Source organism: Apodemus sylvaticus, chromosome 4, assembly GCF_947179515.1.
Source record: "Apodemus sylvaticus chromosome 4, mApoSyl1.1, whole genome shotgun sequence".
In the NCBI taxonomy this organism is placed as follows: Eukaryota; Metazoa; Chordata; class Mammalia; order Rodentia; family Muridae; genus Apodemus; species Apodemus sylvaticus.
The window spans coordinates 37,913,806-37,933,080 of record NC_067475.1 but is presented as its reverse complement, the minus strand read 5'-3'; positions in this window follow the sequence as shown (position 1 = coordinate 37,933,080).

Genomic DNA, 19,275 nt, shown 5'->3' with positions numbered 1-19,275 from the left:
TTATTTAATATTGAGCTGTTGAGCTGGTTGCTACCCAAAAGCCTTCACTACTATGTTTCAGTGTCTTTGATAAAGGAAGGTATTCTGCATGCTTTCAAAATAAAAACAGAAACATCAAGTCAGAAATGAGCCCTTTATCTACTGCCTACACTGGTATCACAAAGCTTGTGGGACTTAAGGCCCACTCCACAAGATGACACTCATATCAGACACTGCTTGGATAACCAATAACCTGAGACTAGATAACACAGGAACCTAGGGTAACAGCAATATATACTGGTATAAAAAAAGAAAAAAAAATAGAAATAAAATGACCCACTGACAATCTTTTATAGATCAGGACCTTGTTCAACCACTATTAGCGAAGTTTCAACATGCATAGAGACCCACATCTAGACATTATACAGAGAGTAAAAGATCTAGAAACACTGTATGGAATGTCTTCATCAAGTCCTTTCCCTCAGAGCTCAAAAAAACCCTTAGGAGGCAGAAAGAGTGTAAGAGCCAGAGGGGATAATGGACACCAGTATACTACAATACTCATTCCTTTCTGAAATCCCATGAGTTGGCCCATCACTGGCTGCATTTCTTTTGCCAGTCTTGTCTTTCAAATTTCAACTATATTAAGTTTTATTTAGTACATTATAGGGACTTCGTCATCCAAAGAACCAGACTCTTTGCCATGCCTCCCACTCCTGGTCTAAATGCCTAAGAAACACATGGTTGTGTTCATCATAGCAATATCCCCACTTCTGTAACAATTACTCTATATCAGTGGTTCTTAACCTTTGGGTGGGTTGAGACCCTCACAACAGGCACATATTGTTATGGATGGACTTGGTGCTGTTCTTGTGAATCAGTCTCCTAAGGAATAAAACATCCAATCACTGGGCGAGTAGGTAGGACTTCCAGGTTGTTTAGAGGAAGAGAGGAAGCAGAAGAGAGTTATACCCCTCAGAAGCTGGACAGCAAACAGGTAAGATGTAGCTGCTGTAGTTTCCCAGTATCATGGCAGATCTGCAAAGATCTGCCATCGGAGGAATAAGATTTTAGTGAAGCTTACAAGAGTAGGTTTTAGTTGTTGCACCCAGAGATTGAGTTACCATTGTTTCTGAACTAAGTTTGTGTGGCATTTTCTACACATGGCTGCTCATCTGGTTTCAAGAGAGAAATGTATGGTGGTTGAACATTAGTTTGTCTGAGGTGCTCCACAAAGGCTATGGGGGATTTGAAGCACAGGATTGCCATGGTAGGGACCCACCACTAGGACCTTACCAAGCTATTTTGGGAGCTCCAGGGCCAGTGAATCTCAAGAAGATAAAAACAGGTAGGCCATTGCCTGTAAGTACATGGCCAGCCAGGCCACTGGGGCAGAGGCACAAGCACACAGGCTCTACTTTTTTAATATTTCACTCAACATCATATCAGGAATCCTACCTATTAGATATATACATTATTATGTATAACAATAGCAGGATTTCAGTTTTGTAGTAACTATGTAATAATTTTATGTTTCAACGTCACTATAACATAAAGAACTGTATTCAGGAGTATTAGAATTAGAAAGGTTGAGATTCACTACTATATATGTGATTTACCCAAACTAAGTTAAGGAAATAAATGTTTTTTTCATTCACAGTTTCAAGGAACATCATGATTAAATGTGTTAATGTCAAGAATGTGTGGCAGTCAGTTATGTTTTATACATGTTAAGAAGATAAAAAGGAACTGACTCTTGGTATGCTTTCTTAAGTATTTCCTCAGGATAGATCTACTCACCTTGATTCTCATGATCTAGAATCAACTAGAATCATCATCACCTACATGTCCAAGGGTTGTTTTCATGATGATCTTAAACCCTGTAATTCTGATCATGAAGACTTAGTTAGTATTTCTGTTTTTGTGATAAAACATCATGTCCAAAAGCAGCTAGGGGAAGAAACAGACCACCTTTACCTTGCAATTCTCTGTTCACATTACATTAATGAGATAAGTAAGCTCAGGAAATCAAGGCAAGAACCTGGATGTAATCATTGATGCAAGAACTGGGGAGGAATGGTCCTTACAGACCAGATGCCCACTACATTGTTATACAACTCAAGACCATCTGCACAGGAATGACATTATACAAAATTAGCTGGGTATTCCTATATCAATCATTAATCAAGAAAATACTTGAAAAAATTGCCTCTATGTAAATCTAATAGGGACATTCACTGAATTCATAGTCCCTCTTCCTCAATAACTCTAGCTATCTCCTGTCAGGATGCCAAAAGAAAACTAAGAAGAAAAAATGTCAAGTATTAAAGAAGCACAAATAGAAGAAAACTATTCAATGGGGTGCAGAAAAAAACCTATATTTATTTTATTTAGAAATTTGTTTTATGTATTTTTGAGATTGTAATTACATTTCTCCCTTCCCTTTTCTTCCTTTATACCATTTCATACAGCTTTCCCTATCCATCTTCAAATTCTTACCTCTTTTCACTACTTTTTATTGCATGCATATGTGTATATGTACATACTTAAATATTTCTAAATCCAACCTATTCAACCTATATATTAGTACCTATACTTTCAGGGCTAACTCTTTGGCACTGGTCAACCAATGGGTGCACCCTTCCCTAGAGAGGATTATATTTCCCACACCTGGCTTCCCTCAGTTTCCTATAATTATTTGTGGAGGGTGTAGACCTTGTGGGATTTTTCCATCCACTTTGGCATGTCCTCTGAGTTCAGCATCATGTCACTCCCACTTGGCCTATCATGTTAGTGATAATTTATTACTTCTGATATTATTAGAAAACAAAACCTCATATAGAAAACCTCCAGATCCTCTAGCTCTTTCTATCTTTTTTCCCTCTCATCCACAATTTTGCCAAGCATTAGGTGAGGGAATGTTTTGTATTGATTGGGATTAGATCCTTGACTCTGCATTTTGACTGTTAGTGGTACATTTATTGTAAAGAGAAGCTTTCTGATTAGGGCAGGAGACTCCATTTCCTTGTGTGTTAGAAGATAGATGATAATGCCCTGTTTTGGGATTATGCTCCTTTAATAAATAAGTGGTTATAGATTCTTGTCCAGCAACTAGGGATTCAGTGTCATTGAGTAGTTAGGTAAGGTTCCAGAATCTGCAAATTTAAATTAAGTGAGTGCTTCAAAGCAAGTGTAACAAATATCACTAGTCAATGGTCATCAACAAAACTTCACCACAAAAAAACTTAAAACTGGAGGAAGATGACTAAAATCTGACCCAGGCAAAAATATGAATTGAGTATGTACTATTCAAAAATTTGATGAAAAATATATTTGCTCAACTCAAGGTCTCTTAAAACTTCATTTAAAAACAAAGAAACAAACATAATAGAATAATTCAAATGAAAATTCAATGTTTCTAAGGATGGAGTATTGTAACAAAGTTGACACCAAATATCAGCACCACAAAACACTACTTAAAACTTAATTCCATTTCTCAGAGGAACCAAAGCACCCCTGTGTCAGTCCTCCTTCTTCTTGAGCTTCCTGTGGTCTGTGAATTGTAAATTGTTTATTTTGAGCTTTTGGGCTAATATCCACTTAGCAGTGAGTGCATATCATGTGTGTTCTTTTGTGATTGGGTTACCTTGCTCAGGATGACACTTTCTAGTTCCTTCCATTTGCCTAAGAATTTCATTAATTCATTGTTTTTAATAGCTAAATAGTACTCCATTGTGTATATATACCACGGTTTATGTATTCATTCCTCTCTTGAAGGACATCTGGGTTCTTTCCAGCTTCTCCCTATTATAAATAAGGCAGCTATGAATATAGTGGAGCATGTGTCCTTGTTACATGTAGGAGCATCTTCTGGGTATATGCCCAGGAGTGGTATAGCTGGGTCCTCAGGTAGTACTATGTCTAATTTTCTGAGGAATTGTCCATCTGATTTCTAGAGTGGTTTCATGAGCTTGCAATCCCACCAACAATGAAGAAGTGTTCCTCTTTCCCCACACCCTCCAGCATCTGCTTTCTCCTAAGTTTTTCATCTTAGCCATTCTGACTGGTGTGAGATGCAATCTCAGGCTTGTTTTGATTTGCATTTCCTTGATAACTAAGGATGCTGAACATTTCTTTAGGTGCTTTAGAGCCATTCAAGTTTCCTCAGTTGAGAATTCCCTGTTAGGCTCTGTACCCCATTTTTAAATAGGGTTATTTGACTCTCTGAGGACTAACTTTTTGAGTTCTTTGTATACATTGCATATTAGCCCTCTATCAGATGTAGAATTTGTAAACATCTATGTTTAGCAACATGTTGGTTGCTGTTTTGTCCTATTGACCATGTCCTTTGCCTTACAGAAGCTGGTGACAAAGTGTGGAGCAGAGACTGAAGTAAAGGCCTCCCAGAGACTGCTCTACCTGGGGATTCATCCTATAAATAGTCATCAAACCCCTGATATGATTATGGACAAGAAGTGCATACCAAAAGGAGTGTTCCATGGTTGTCTCCAGAGGGGCCCTGCCAGAGCCTTACACATACAGAGGCAGATGCTAGCAGCCAACCTTGGTCAGGGCATGGGGTCCCAAATGGAAAAGTTGGAGGGTCATCCGGAAGAGCTGAAGGGATCTAAGCCTCATGGGAATAACAAAAATGTCAGCCACCCAGATGCCCCAGGAATCCCAGGTACTAAGCCATCAACAAAGGTGTACATATGGTTCCAGCCAAAAATGTGGCAGAGGAATGTCTTGTTGAGCATTGGTGGGAGGATTGGTCCTTGGTCAGGTGAAGGCTCAATAGATGCCCCAACAAAGGGAAATAGAGGGGGGAGGGGAAGGGGAGAGCAGTATATACTTGGAGGCAGTGTGTGGGAGGAGGTGTTGCAGGTTTTCAGGAATAGGGGAAACCAGGAAAGGTTTTTACCATTTGAAATGTAATGAAGATTATATTCAATAAAATTTAAAAAAGACTTAATTCCAGATGCTAAGTTCAATTCTCAAACAAATAAACAACATGAATAAAAAAGCTACCCTCTATTTATTTTTTTTACAAAATCAATTTAGTTGATATAGAGAACAATGATTTCAAAAGAGCAATAGTAAATGTGGTCTAGAAAGTCAAACTGACGTGAAAAAAAAAACCTAAATTTAAATGAAATAATGACAGTAATTCAAGATATAAAATCAGAGTTTTAAAAGGAGATCCAGCACATCTACTAGATTTCAGAATGAAGAATTAACAAAAAGCTAAAGAAATTTACTTTACGGCACCAATATACAACTTCTTGGTATATGAATAAAGGATCTGATGTCTTACTCCATGGACACTCGTCCAACCATGTTTATGACCACTCTACAGAAAATAGAAAATAGAACCAACCTATATATCCTCAGTTGACAAATGAAAAATAAAAATGTGGTACAGAAAAATTAAAACATGAAGTTTGTAGATAACTGATGAAAACTAGAAAATTTTAAATTGTCTGAGGTTAACAGACCCAGAAAAAAAATAATCCTGAATTTCTTGCAGTTTTGTGATTACTAGACCTAAATCGTACTAAAGATGCCTGAAAAATGACATAAGATATCATTACTATCTATTTATCTAAAAATACATGTAATTAAGACAAGTCTGACTTTATAAATATTATATATAGCTTCAATGAAGTTATGACATTTGGGCAAACAATGATTCACATAAAAGCAATACACATCTAACAAAATCTCCATAACATTCTCATAGCAATCATGGAAGAGCCCTATATGTAGAATGAATCCAGAAAAAGAAAGAATATAAGGAATGGATGAGAAAGTAGAAATTCAACAGGAAATGAGATACAATTAGATAAAACCAAATCATTGAATAACAAACATGCTCAACAGGAGGGAAATAATGTTTGATACTAGAAATCTAGCCAAATACCAGGGCTAATAAACTCACAGATCTTGAATTAGAATATACAACTAACATTCTACTGAACAAGCAAAACTACTAATTATACTCTAAATACTTATTTTTATACCTACAGATAAGTATAGTCCAGAGCCCTAGTCAACAAACCTTTTTTCCAACAGAGATTCTTACAGAAAACTATAACCAATCATAATGCAAAGTCATGTTGTCTAGTCCCAATGGATATATCAAATAAACAATTTCCCTACCCAAGATTCAGGGAATATTACGGAAGAGTGGTAGCAAATCTTTTAAGATCCAATAGATCATGGAGTTTTTAATCAGACTGCAATGCCAGAAGCTACATCCATAAGAGTCGTACCAACATGACAGCCTAAACGTAACCTGAAGAAGAGCAGTGATAAACTTGCAAAACTGTACGGAGGAAAGCACAGTAAGCCTCAGTCAAATACAAAGTAACTAAAGACAATTAAACAATGCTGAGAGTTGGAGAGTCTTCCCCAGAAAATAACAAACCAATTAGTTACACAATACCAAATGGTCGGCTCTCAAAATATACATGTAAGTTACATCACATAGACAGATCTAGTTATTATATTTGGGATTATACATGCATGAACATATATGCATGTAGTAATCATTAATGAACAAACAGGTTATGATCTGAAGGAGAATAAACAAGGGTGGATGGGAAGGTTTTAAGCTTCAAAAGGGAAGGAAGAAATACCATAATTAAAATCGCAAAAAAGTTTTAAAATGTTTGACTAATGGTATCAGACATGCAGTATCTGAAATGTTACTTATAATAAAGAAAGGAAATAGGACAAGCATTTTTTTGTTTCTTTATGAGTGAACTTATCAGAAATTTCTTTTGAAGCTAAATCACAAATTCTGGGTTTCAAGTGAATACATCTCACCCTTTCAAAAATGATGAAGTTAGTCTTTATGTGTGAAACACATATCAAATACAGAAAGATGCCATTCAGTGCAAAGAAAAAGTTCAAATTCAGAACTCACGTATACAGCAGCATCATAAAATAATACTTAAGACTGACCACTTGGTATTGGACAATCAGTATATACAGCAATTGAATAGCAGTTCTTTGATTCCCATCATGTTCTAGTTGCTCATAATTTCTTCTTAGGGTTGAGGCCCTCAGAGATTTTCAAATTTCAAGTTAGTATGTCTATTAGGTTTTCATTGTCCTGATCTAATTTAAGCAGCCATGTTGATATTTTATGGGTGTTGCTTCTGACGATTCTAGGACACATAGTTTCACAGCAAGCTCCCTGTTTCTCTGGCTGCTGAATTCCTCAGCTGTCCTTATTCACAATGATCTCTGGTCCTTGACCAAAAAAAAAAAAAAATCTGTTGTAGATGTATCAGTTGGGACCAGGACTGGCCAGGGCACATTTTTTTGTTCTCTGCCGTTTTATGGTTGTGGTTTTCTGTAATGGTCCCCTGTGTTGCAAATAGAAGTATTTTTGGTAAGAAATGAGAACTACATTTATCTTATGTGTAACAATAATAGATGCAAAAGATTGCATGAATTTAAGAATGAGCATATATAAATCAAAAATTCAGTTTCAAAAAATCCAATTAGTACCTTCTTTGTTGTATACACAAACACACATGTACACAGTCTCAGATAATAGTTTCACATATTACACATAATATGCCAAAAGCATTGTATGTAGGGTTAATCATTTACATATGTGAATTAATTTGACACAGATATTTAAAATAAACTATGGGCAATTTCATTATTATGACGAATTTTTATGTGATTATTCTTTGCCTATTATTATTTACTTCTTATATTTTGGTCAGCAATTTCATAAACTAAGATGTAATTTTTTTCTTTACAGTTTCGTGATGCTTAGTGAGAGTTCCATGAATTCACAAAGCATGGAAAACTAAAACATGAATATTGCAAAGTAGGAAAAACTTTTTCAGAGTAATTTAGAATGCTGTTGTAATGGCAAGTGGGAACAGATGGCGGCAGAGGCTCATCAATCACAGTTACTTAGGCTGAAATAAACTTCTCATATAAAGAAGAGTAATTCATCCAGATAGAAAAATATTCATTAAATCACTGTAGCCCCCTCTGCCTGATTTTACATTCACAATGCAATTGCTGAGCTACAGGTGCTCCCATTTCATGAACCTGTTCTTACACAGGAGGGGGCCTTCATGAGCAAGCGTTCCTGTTTGTTAGGGCAGATATAAACCTTGGCTGAATAGCTCTGTCTGCTATTCCTCATTCATCTATGCAATATGCTTACGACTCAAGAACTGAAAATGATAAATTTATGAAACCAGACATAAAGAAATGTGCAATAAGAATACTCTTAAAAATATTACAATTAACAAAAAATTCCAGATAAAATATTAATAGTTTTCAAATGTATGTCCTTTTTCACTGAAATATACACACATATGTAACATCCATACCAGGGTTATTAGGGATTTCATATTAGAGGGATATAAAAGTAATTCTATGTTCAGCTGAAGAAAATATTAGAGTACAGTTTGGATAATAACTACCACATTACAGTTTCAAAGCGTTTACGGTGTTCATTAACTACATTTCACTTGCATAACATCACAGGCACAATGGTAGTAGCCTGTTGGCATCCCTTGTCCACATCCTTGGTCATGTGTATACTTTGCTAAGGATGTAATGGATGTAATGCTTGTATGGAGCCTGTGATTTCATGGAAGTTTTACATTCCTTTATGATATTTAAAAGGTTCAAACATTACATTTCCACATTCATAATGATTTGCAAATATTTTCTTTCATAATTTTTTCATTCCTGGTAATATCATACCAGCATGAACATAATCAGCATGGTATAAATATATTGTCAAAGTCTACAGAGGCTCTGTAATCCTGTATCTCATCATTCGTAGCTTAAAATTTACTCTGGAAAACTCACAAGTATTTTAAGATGAATAAAATAAAATTTCAAGAAGTTTTGGCTGATGAATTATAATTCAGAATTTAAATAAAATTGTATAAAATATTTCATATGTGACTAAGTAGATTTACGTATGGACTAGTATATAAAAATTAAAAGCTTTACTAAAATGTGAAAGGTTAATAAATTTAATATTAATAGCAGTCCTTAAAATAATTAGACCTATGTGTACTATCTGCCCAGATAATCAACAGAATTTTAAATGTAACTTATAAACAATGTAAGTGATCAGGAATGCAAATATACTTGTTAATAGTTTATTCATTTATTCTTTTTTTTTTTTTTTTTTGCTTTTTTTCGAGACAGGGTTTCTCTATGTAGCCCCTGGCTGTCCTGGAGCTCACTCTGTAGACCAGGCTGGCCTCCAACTCAAAAATCCGCCTGCTTCTGTCTCCCAGTGTGCTGGGATTACAGGCGTGCGCCCCCACCACCCGGCTCTATACATTTATTCTTAATGTATTATCTAGTACACAACCACAACAGAAAATATTATCTTAAGTTAGACTTTTTGTTCATTATGAAATATCTCTCTAATCCCTTCATATTTTAGTACACTTTTATAACAAACATTTAAAATATGTATTTGTTACAACTTTTTAGCTTCATATTTCCAAAATGGTTTTCTCCTTAATATTAAAATATATCTGACAGCAGCTGAGGACAAAGCTTGGGGCACTACAATGGCCCACCATCTGCAAGGCCCCAGACTCCGTGCCAAGAGCACATGTATCTCCTTCTGAAATATGTTTTCTCTAAGCAGATTTCAATTTTACTTTTAAGAAATCTGCAATGAAAATTTTTAGGTCTTGCTGAGAGCATTAAGCTCATTTACAATGTCTCTGAACTGTCCCTTGCTGCCAGGTTGTTTTGAATGTTTGCATTTTAGGTATCAAGGCTGTAGTTTATTTTGGAGACTATGCTTTTCAGGAGCTTAATAATGAATATAATCTTTCAAAGTTGACATATTTTCATGACCTCCAAATTCAAGCTATTTGACTTAATGCTAAAAAGAACAAATTAAAAATAATTTGCACTGTCTATGAAGGTAAAAACGAAGGACCGGCTGCAATACAAGCCCTAAATTTTTTCCCTCTGATTTACAAAGGGCAGCTTGGCTCTTCTATTTCATTTTCTCCTACTACTTTTTTTTTAATTTAACTTATTTATACTTTATAAGTTCCACTTGCTAAACACAATTCCTAGTATAATTATGAAGCTACCATTTTAGCATATTTAAGACGGCTGGAACAATTCTATGCTATCATCTGGAATTACTGAATTTATGATGATGAATGCTCTATGCCCATTTTGTAATATCAACCTGTCTGAAAACAAATGTTTCAGCTTCTAATTTTTGTCATTCAATATCTTCCTTCATTCTTGCTCTTAACAGCTATTCTGATTGTATAGAATTCTCTCTGATCTCCAGTGTCTCACTTTTGATGTGTTTAAGATTTTTCTTTTAATTTTTTGTCTTATTTATTTACTTACTTATTTATTTACATTCCAGATTTTATTCTCCTCCATGTCCACCTTCCCATACCTCCTCCCCACCCCACTGTCTCAATGAGGATGTCCCTACCCCAAAACCCCTACTCAACCAGACCTCTAAACAACCCTGAGGCCTCCAGTCTCTTGAGGGCAAGGCGCATCTTCTCTGACTAAACACAGATCTGGCAGTCCTTTGCTTGTATGTGTTGGGAGCCTTATATCAGCTGCCTGGTTGGTGGTTCAGTGTTTGAGAGATCTCGGAGGTCAAGGTTAATTGAGACTGCTGGTCTTCATATAGGCTCACCCTCCTCCTCAGCTTCTTCCAGTCTTTCACTAATTCAACCACAGGGGTCAGCAGCTTTTGTCCATTTGTTGGGTGTAAATATCTGCATCTGACTCAGTTGCTTGTTAGGTCTTCGGGAAGGCAGTCATGCTAGGTCCCTTTATGTGATTGCTCCAGAGCCTCAGTAATAGTGTCAGGTTTTGGAACCTCCCCTTGAGCTGGATCCCATTTTGCACCTGTTGCCAGGACCTTCTTTTTCTCAGGCTCTATAAATGCCCTCTCCCTACTGACAGGCATTCCATCTAAGGGGCCTGCCTTTGAGTCCTGAGAGTCTCTTATTCCCAGGTCTCTGGTGCATTCTGGAGGGTCCCCAAAACCTCCTTTCTCCCATGGTTGCCTGTTTCCATTCTTTCTGCTGGCCCTCAGGGCTTCAGTCCTTTCCCCTCCCCTACTGCCAGGTCAGGTTCCCCTCTACACCACACCCCACCCCATCCCGACTGTCCATGCACTTTCCCTCCCAGATCCCTCCCTCCCTCCCCATTTGTGACTGCTTTCTTCTCCCTCCTAAGTGGGACTGAGGCATCTCACATTTCTGAGTTCTTTGGACTATATCTTGGTTACTCTGTACTTTTTTTTTTTTTGCTAATATCCACTTATTAGTGAGTACACACCATGCATGTTCTTTTCAGTCTGAGTTACTACACTCAGAATTATATTTTCTAGTTCCATCCATGTGTTCAAAAGACTCAGGACGCCCTCGTTCTTAATAGCTGAGTAGTATTCCATTGTGCAAATGAACCACATTTTCTGTAACCATTCTTCTGTCATGGAATATCTGGGTTGTTTCCAGCTTTGGAACCTATCACAAATAAGGCTGCTATGAACATAGTGGAACACAAGTCCCTGTGGCATGGTGGGGCATCTTTTGGGTATATTCCCAAGATTGCTATTGCAGGGTCTTCAGGTAGATCTATTTCTAATTTTTTGAGGAACCTCTAGATTTATTTCCAGAGTGGCTGTACCAGTTTGCAATACCAACAGCAATGGAGGAGTGTTCCTCTTTCTTCACATCCTCATTAACATCTGTTGTCACCTGAGGTTTTGATTTTAGCCATTCTGATTGGTGTAAGGCAGAATCTCTGGGTCGTTTTGATTTGCATTTTTCTAATCACTAAGGACTTTGAAGATTTATTTATGTGCTTCTCAGCTATTCGTGACTCCTCTGTTGTGAATTCTTGGTTTAGTTCTATACTCCATTTTTTGATTGGGTTGTTTGGTTTTTGGTGGTTAGCTTCTTGAGTTCTTACTATATTTTAGATATTAACCCTCTATAGGATGTGGGGTTAGACTCTCTCTCTCTCTCTCTCTCTCTCTCTCTCTATCTCTATCTCTATCTCTCTCTGTGTGTGTGTGTGTGTGTGTGTGTGTGTGTGTGTAATGGGATGGGAAGGTGCTTAAGAATGCAATTACTTCCATTAGTATTTCTATTGTTTCTGACTAATTTAGATTATAAATTATTTATATTTCATTGTTCTGACTGTGATACAACTTTTATTTGCATTGTATACATTAAATAATTGTTCATTTCTGCTTTAATCTTGTTGACATAAAAGTTCTATCACTTGAAGCATTCTTAGTGTCATAATCCTTAGTTCTTGGGTTCCTTCCAAGTTCCCTATTTTTAGCATCTTTTTCTGAGGTGCAGAATGCACATCTTTTCAACCTTGACTTATGACTATAGTCTACAAGTCTCTTGGTTTTACTTTGTGATTTTCACTTCAGTCTTTACAACTGACCCATATTAAAGTCACTAAACCACACTATTGAAAATACAAAATAACTCAGACATGTTGGATTTATGTAAACTCAATGTACTTCTCTACTGAGTGCTTTAGAATTCATTGATTCTGCCTAGCTGTCTTGCATTCTCTTATACAATGTTGATACTAAAGAACTCACTTACTAACCCCCAGAACACAATCATCTGCTAATATATATGTCACTTTTTTTTTTTTTTGCAAACTGGTTCATTCATTTCTGGTTAAATTTCTCTCACTCTGCCTGTCCTATAATTGCTTCTTCTTCCCACATGATTTAGTAATAGAAGCACAGACATTGCAGAATTACTGTTTTCACTAACAGAACATCTCATCCGTTTTTCTACTTTTGCAGGATATTTGTTTTTTGCATGGAAGTAGCTGAGGTAACATGGTGCATGCCTTCTGTGTTAGTAATGCTAAGTTCCAGCTCTAGGTCCTGAGTAAGCCCTGTCACATTTTCCATCAGATGTCTGTCTACTGGTGTTTAATTTTGGGTGACATTTGGATCTTCATTTTCTTATTCCTTCATAAGTTCATACATGCATTAAAATGCACTTTGATCATATCACCAGATTTTATCCTCTCCTTTCATTGTTCCCGGGGTTTATAATCTACTCTCCAGTTTCTTATGAAGGCCCTACAAGAAAGAAAGAAAGAAAGAAAGAAACAAACAAACAAACAAACAAACAGTTTTCAATAATGTGTCCCACACATTCCTTTAGTATTGTTCTCTTTTTTTAAATATTTTTATTTTCTATATTCTTTGTTTACATTCCAAATGATTTCCCCTTTCCTCAATCCCCCCTCCCCATATGTCCCATAAACCTTCTTCTCTCCATCCCTTCTCCAATCACCTCCCTACGTTTTCTCTGTCCTTATATTCCCTTCCAATGCTAGATCAATCCTTTCCAGGATCAGGACCCTCTCCATACTTCTTCATGGGAGTCATTTGTTATGCAATTTGTGCCTTGGGTATTCGGGGCTTCTGGGCGAATTAATATCCACTTATCAGAGATTGCATTCCATGTGTATTCTTTTGTGATTGGGTTACCTCACTTAGGGTGATATTTTCCAGACCAAACCATTTACCTAAAAATTTTGTGAATTCATTGTTTCTAATTGCTGAGTAGTATTCCATTGTGTAAATATACCACATTTTCTGAATCCATTCCTCCTTTGAGGAGCATCTGGGTTCTTTCCAGATTCTGGCTATTATAAATAAGGCTGCTATGAACATAATGGAGCATGTGTCTTTATTGCATGCCAGGGAATCCTTTGGGTATATGCCCAGGAGAGGTATAGCAGGGTCCTCTGGAAGTCTATTTTCCAGTTTTCTGAGGAATCTCAAGACTGATTTTCACAGTGGTTGTACCATCTTACAGCCCCACCAGCAGTGGAGGAGTGTTCCTCTTTCTCCACATCCCGGCCAACACCTGCTGTCTCCTGAGTTTTTGACCTTAGCCATTCTGACTGGTGTAAGGTGAAATCTCAGGGTTGTTTTGATTGGCATTTCCCTAATGACTAATGATGTTGCGCACTTCTTAAACTGCTTCTCGGCCATCCGAATTTCTTCAGGTGCAAATTCTTTGTTAAGATCTGTACCCCATTTTTAATAGGGTTATTTGGTTCCCTGGGGTCTAACTTCTTGAGTTCTTTGTATATATTGGATATTAGCCCTCTATCAGATGTGGGGTTGGTGAATATCCTTTCCCAATTTGATGGTTGCTGTTTTGTCCTTTTAACAGTGTCCTTTGCCTTACAGAAACTGTAATTTTATGAGGTCCCATTTGTCAATTCTTGATCTTAAAGCATAAACTATTGGTGATCTGTTCAGGAACTTTTCCCCTGTGCCCATGTCCTCAAGGGTCTTCCCCAGTTTCTTTTCTATTAGTTTCAGTGTGTCTGGTTTTACATGGAGGTCCTTGATCCACTTGGAGTGAAGTTTAGTACATGGAGATAAGAATGGATCATTTCCCATTCTTCTGCATGCTGACTTCCAATTGATCCAGCACCATTTGTTGAAAAGGCTATCTTTTTTTCCATTGGATGTTTTTGGCTCCTTTGTCGAAGATCAAGTGACCATAGGTGTGTGGATTCATTTCTGGATCTTCAATTCTATTCCATTGGTCCACTTGTCTGTCACTGTGCCAATACCATGCAGTTTTTAACACTATTGCTCTGTAGTATTGCTTGAAGTCAGGGATACTGATTCCCCCAGAATTTCTTTTGTTGTTGAGAATAGTTTTAGCTACCCTGGGTTTCTTGTTATTCCAGATGAATTTGACAATTGCTTTTTCTAACTCTGTGAAGAACTGAGTTGGGATTTTGATGGGGATTGCATTGAATCTGTAGATCGCTTTTGGCAAGATGGCCATTTTAACTATATTAATCCTGCCAATCCACGAGCATGGCAGATTTTTCCATTTTCTGAGGTCTTCTTCGATTTCCTTCTTCAGAGACCTGAAGTTCTTGTCATATAGATCTTTCACTTGTTTGGTTAGAGTCATACCAAGATACTTTATATTGTTTGTGGCTATTTTGAAGGGTGTCATTTCCCTACCTTCTTTCTCAGACTGCTTATCCTTTGAGTATAGGAAGGCAATTGATTTGCTTGAGTTGATTTTATAACCAGCCACTTTGCTGAAGTTGTTTATCAGCTGTAGGAGTTCTCTGGTGGAGGTTTTCGGGTCACTTAAGTAGACTATCATGTCATCTGCAAATAGTGATAATTTGACTTCTTCCTTTCCAATTTGTATCCCCTTGACCTCCTTATGTTGCCTAATTGCTCTAGCTAGAACTTCAAGTACTATATTGAAAAGATATGGAGAGAGAGGACAGCCTTGTCTAGTCCCTGATTTTAGTGGGATTGCTTCAAGTTTCTCTCCATTTAGTTTGATGTTGGCTACTGGTTTGCTGTATATTGCTTTAACGATATTTAGGTATGGGCCTTGAATTCCTGCTCTTTCCAATACTTTTAGCATGAAAGGATGCTGGATTTTTTCAAATGCTTTTTCTGCATCTAATGAGATGATCATATGGAGTTTGTTTATGTAGTGGATAGCATTGATGGATTTCCTTATATTGAACCATCCCTGCATCCCTGGGATGAAGCCTACTTGATCATGGTGGATGATCGTTTTGATGTGTTCTTGGATTCGGTTGGCAAGAATATTATTAAGTATTTTTGCATCAATATTCATAAGAGAAATTGGCCTGAAATTCTCTTTCTTTGTTGGATCTTTGTGTGGTTTTGGTATCAGCGTAATTGTGGCTTCATAGAACGAGTTGTGTAGAGTTCCTTCTGTTTCTATTTTGTGGAATAGTTTAAAGAGTATTGGTGTTAGGTCTTCTATGAAGGTCTGATAGAAATCTGCACTGAAGCCATCTGCTCCCGTGCTTTTTTTGGTTGGGAGACTTTCTATGACACTTTTTATTTCTTCAGGTGTTATGGGACTGTTTAGTTGATCTATTTGATCCTGATTTAGTTTTGGTGTCGCATATCTGTCTAGGAAACTATTCATTTCCACCAGATTCTCCAGTTGTGTTGAGTATAGGCTTTTGTAGTAGAATCTAATGATTTTTTTGAATTTCCTCAGTTTCTGTTGTTATATCTCCCTTTTCATTTCTAAGTTTGTTAATCTGGATACTGTCTCTGTGCCCTTTGGTTAGTCTGGCTAAGGGTTTATCTATCTTGTTGATTTTCTCAAAGAACCAGCTCCTGGTTTTGTTGATTCTTTGTATGGTTCTCTTTGTTTCTACTTGATTGATTTCAGCCCTGAGTTTGATGATTTCCTGCCTTCTACTCCTCCTGGGTGAAATAGCTTCTTTTTGTCCTGCTAGAGGCCTCAGGACTGGAACCTAAACTCCATGCCACTGGAGCAAGCTGTGCGGTCTCCCAGACTGCCACTGGGTGCACACCAGGTCTCCTGCACTTCCTGGAGACAGAGTGCTGTGTCCCAGGCTGTTCAGATCCCAAAGGAGACACCTGAAGGCTCCTGCCGGGGCCCGCTGGGTTCACCAGAGCACACTGACTTCTTCCAGCTAAGTATTGTTCTCTTAATAAATTTTAATTTATTTTTGTAATAAGACTAATTTCTATCTTTTGTAGAATCATGAAGCATTCTATCCTTGGTTCCTTCCTGCCTTGCTTTCTTAGTTTCCTCCTCAGTGCATCTGAAGGATGCTTATCACAAGCTATTCCCTCACTTCTATGGATTCATATTCTGAAACTTCTGGAAGAAATTAATTTCTTCTCTTAGCCTATTCTGCCCCTTGCTGGGTTCACAGTGACAGGAAAAATAATTATACCATGTTTTTGACAAAAGAGATGTCAAACCACCAAGCACTGTTCAGAGTGACCACTACAGCCTTAAATACATAGCATAGGTCCAGAATAAGTTCGCAGGGATTTTCAACACGTCAGAACATGGTCATAGGAAATATACATACATATCCTGAAAGGGACTGGAAGAAAATCAGTACAGAATATGACAGTTTCATTTTCCTTTGAAAAGATCCTTTTGTACAATAACACTTCTCTTGAGGGAAAAAGAAATATAATTATACTAACTACAATTAAATCTATTTACTTTGTTTGAGCTAATTAGTACAATTTTAATATGATGATTCCCAGATACCTTATAAAATATAAAATTAGATTAATTAGCTGGCACACTAGTCTGTTTATATAATGATATTCACTGAAATGGTCTACTCTGAACAATTAAAATTAGCTTTAAGGAATTCATGAAAATAAATTTATTGATAATCGGAGTGTAATGAAGACAACACTGAGTTCATACATTAATTTTATGATTACTATATAATTGTATTTCTACTTAAATATGCCTTTTCTTATATGTTTGCTATCGTGTTGCTAACTTCAAAACTGTATAAAATTAATCTTATTCAGTGGAATTGCTTAATCTGACTTAGGCATGCTTATTGGTTATCAAAACTAGAACCTATTAGATGTACTGATTGAGTAGGCTTTTCATAAGGAAAACTAAGTTACAAAGTAACAATGTTGGGATACTGCTATACTTAAGATTTTTCTCTACAACATAATATCTTACGTAATTTTCACATACTAGAGCATTATCTAAGTAACTTGCTCTTTAACATGCACACCTATTTCTAGTCAAACTTTTATATATAAATATGGACACAAAGTGATGCCTTCTTCTGTAAGTTTGACATCTGTTAACTTCTGTAAGTTAAACTTCTGTAAGTTTAAATGCATCAGCTCCTGAATTGTTTCTATTGTAACTGGTCTGGTGTGTAATGGACAAACGTAGTCTGGTGCCTAATGCATCTTAACTGTGGCTGAAATGTTATGTCCCCATTAAATATCCCTATCAACCTGGGCATATAGCTGATCCATTTTCTCTCTTAATTTTTTAAATTAAAGCTACAGAGTAATAGCATACATGTGAATCAAGATTGTCTGACTTACTGTTTTCCCAAAAGATAAGGTTGAACTCATCAAAGTGAAATGAAGAAGACAATGTATCTTGGCACTTTAAAAGACCCACCTGTGAGTTAGGACACCAGTGCTACCTTCTCTTTGAGTTCAATAATAACCATCATGCTTTGCTTCTACTTCGGTAGTTACTAGGATTTGAAGTCTAAGCCATGTGTTTCTACTTGGCATGTTTTCTCTCTTCATGTATTTATATAATGTCTTGAACATCTGAAAACTTTCTCAAATACTGAACTGTGCTTTGTTTAGTGTCACAACTGGCAATATTAAACAAAACTAAATTTACTTAAAGTTTACAAAAGAAGAATTTTTGTAAATGCATACAAAGTTTGATTAATTACATCAATAATATTTATTAATTAATTTACATTACAGTGTTAGTGAGTACTATATGAAGAAATATTAATTAAAATAGTAATATGAAATAAAAAAAATTACTTAAAGTCATCTCATCGTTTTCCATATTCTATCTCCTCTAACAGGAGAAGTAGATATGGAAGATTACTTTTTTAAAGGAAGTATCTATTTTCTTTACATTAAAATGAAGTAAGGTATATTGTGACATATTTAAATAAATATAAATAATATTATATATAAATGTTGGAGTTGTTCTTCAATACTGCTTATCTCTGTGTTTCTCATGTACCAGCAGAGCCTCCCAGGTGACAGCTATATCCAGCTCCAGTCAGCAAGCACTTGTGGGCATGGATAATAGTGTATGGGTTTTATAATTGTATATGGGATTGATATCCAGGTGAGGTAGTCTCTGAATGATTAGACTCTGCTCCACCATTTGTCGATGTATCTCCTTCTGTGGGTACTATGTTCCCCTTTCTACAAGAATCCAAGGATCCATAAATTATTCTTCCTCCTTCTCAGGCATCATTTGATATGTAAAATGTGTCTTGGGTACTCCAAGCTACTGGGCTAATATCCACTTATCAATGCATACCATGTGCGTTCTTTTGTGATTGGGTTCCCTCACTCAGGAATATATTTTCCAGTTCCATCCATTTGTCTAAGAATTTCATGAATTCATTGTTTTTAATGGATGAAAGTACTCCATTGCATATATATATATGCAATGGAGTACTTTTCTGTATCCATTCCTCTGTTGAGGGATATCTGGGTTTTTTCCAGCTTCTGGCTATTGTAAATAAGACTGCTATAAACATAGTGGAGCATGTGTCCTTATTATATGCTGGAGAATCATCTGGGTATATGCCCAGGATTGGTAAAGCAGGGTCCTCCGGTAATATTATGCCCAGTTTTCTGAGGAACTGCCAAACTGATTTCCAGAGTGGTTGTACCAGCTTGCAAACCCA